A 2,643-nucleotide genomic window follows, 5' to 3' on the forward strand; every position below is an offset into this window, starting at 1 on the left:
ACATTAGGACAGCATGGGGCACCCTGACCGGTCCCCATACACAACAAACTGCGATGCACTGTGTGTTCTGACACCTTCCTATCGGAACCAGCATTAACTTTTTCAGCAATTTTGAGCTCCAGTAGCTCTTCTATTGGATCGGACAACACGGGCCAGCCTTCGCTCCCCACGTGCATCAATGAGCCTCGGATCTGACCCTGTCGCCGGTTCACCGGTTTTCCTTCCTTGGACCACTTTTGTGAGGTCCTGACCACTGCAGACCGGGAACATCCCACAAGAGCTGCAGTTCTGGAGATGCTCTGACCCAGTCGTCTAGCCAGCACTATTTGGCCCTTGTCAAAGTCGCTCACTTCCTTACGCTGGCCCGTTTTTTCTGCTTCCAACACAAAGTCCAAAGTTCAAAATGTTCACTTGCTGTCTAATATATCCCCCCCACTGCCAGGTGCGATTGTAACGAGATAATCCACGTTATTTACTTCACCTGTCAGTGGTCTTAATGTTATGGCTGTATAGTCAACCAAAGGTGAAAGTCATCATCAATTGCTCCTGTGATGCGGATTACAGTTTGTTAAGCTCTCTCTCTCTCTCCATTTACTTCCATTGGTGGTAAGCGTTCCTTCTATAAGCCAAATGAATAGAAAAAAACAACTATCTGCTGTGTTTTGGTGTCATCGATGGGCACACTGCTTCTTCCTCTGCTCTCTGTGTTGGAATTTCATCAAGAGCGGGGCTCAGTTACTCCACATTAGAGTTGGACCGGTGTAAAAACGTTCAAACCGGTTTGGTATTAAGCCACAACACCGGACCGGAATACCGTAGTTTACCCCTAGGTCTCAGTGGAGCGGCTTGTCTCCATAATGAGAATAGCTGGTCTACCTTAAATCAGTTGCAACTGATACCATGGACAAGATGCAGCATCGTATAGCCAAGCACCCCCTCACTCGGGACATTATCGTCCATGTCAGCGGCAACGATATTCCCAACCGGAGCTCGGTAATACTATGACTTCAGTAATCCCCTCGACTCCCTCCTGTGCATGGCTCATTTTAGCTGCACTCTTAGCTTCCACACCTGGCTGCAGCCAACCTGTAGAGTCCGCAACGTAATCTCTTCTGGAACTGCCGATCTTTCTTTCTTCACCCCAGTGGCCTGGGCGCTCGCATTTTAACAGATAATATATTGGAACAACATATAGGGAGGGCTACTTATCAGGCAGGCCTCCTCGTAGGCCAAGCGGCAACATCCGAGGCTGAACATTGAAGCCAACGCAGAAAGCCAAAAACTGCAGATCGAATGGCCACTTAAAGCCAGCTCCAAAAGGGAATCAGCCCATAGACCCCCATGTTAAAATGACCAACTTTACAGCAGGAATAAACATGTTTACAGCCTGGTACAAAAAAACTGGTCTCGAGAGCTATTATCCTCTTTCTTGACAAATGTAAGGTGGGTGAAGTTTCATACAACTAAGGCTTAAAGTTATGCATAATTAAGGGCGTTTGAGTGACAGGTGGGTGCCATCACAGCTGCTAGCTGTCTGCTAGATGTCTCCTCAGCTAATCCAAGTCACTGAACTTAACCTCTGGGCCGTGTTTGTGATGTTGGCGTCTTTTGGAGATATTTTCATGCACATATCCAACAAATAATATGGCTTGCTGTGTGGTTAATCGTACACCAGGCATCTTTGCAGGCCAGTGTGCGGGCGTTGGATGATGGGCTGCCGCTGGAGGACCTCCGTGCACCGTATCATCCAACGGGATATCAGGAACTGTAACATCTGTGAAACTTGGCTAAATCCTGGAATACGGACTGTGCCGTTCAACCGTGAAGGAGGAGGACAGCGCGTCATGGTGAATAACGTTAATTGAAATATATAATATATATACAGTATATATATAGTATACATATATATAATGGTTAGCACTGTCGTCTCACAGCAAGAGGCGCGCAGGTTTGAATCCAGCTTGGGGTCCTTCTGTGTAGAGTTTGCGTGTTCTCCCCCGTGTCAGCGTGGGTTTCATCCGGGTTCTACGGTTTCCTCCCACAGTCCAAAGACATGCAGGTTAATTGTTGACTCTAAATATCCCGTAGGTGTGAATGTGAGTGTGAATGGTTGTCTGTCTCTATGTGTCAGCCCTGTGATAGTCTGGAGACCTGTCCAGGATGTACCCCGCCTTCACCCAATGTCAGCTGGGATCGGCTCCAGCACACCCGCGAGACCCCGAATGGGATAAGCGGTTAGAGATAATGGATGGATGGATGGATATATATATATATATATACAGTATATCAAAAAAGTGCTATTTTATATCAAAAAAATAAATAAACAGTTAGGGTTAGTCACCTTGCCGCGGTGGATCAGCTTGTGTGTTTCAGTGACCCTGTGAGCTACTCCAACAGGACACTGATCTTAGTTTCCTGATGAGTTCAACTGAGTCAGCTTGGTCACAGGTTAGAGACCAGACAAATATCAGCTCCCTGCTCAGATTTGAAGGCCGTTGCAAGAATAAAACATTGTCGTATGAACCTGAATCACTTACCCAAACTAAAAAAGGTCTCACAGACCCATCCCCCCTCGGCACAACACAAAGCGCCTGGGTCAGTTCTTCATGCTGGTAACCATCAGGCTCCACAACCAAAGCTGAC

The sequence above is a fragment of the Sebastes umbrosus genome, chromosome 3 (genome assembly GCF_015220745.1).
Source record: "Sebastes umbrosus isolate fSebUmb1 chromosome 3, fSebUmb1.pri, whole genome shotgun sequence".
Taxonomy (NCBI): domain Eukaryota; kingdom Metazoa; phylum Chordata; class Actinopteri; order Perciformes; family Sebastidae; genus Sebastes; species Sebastes umbrosus.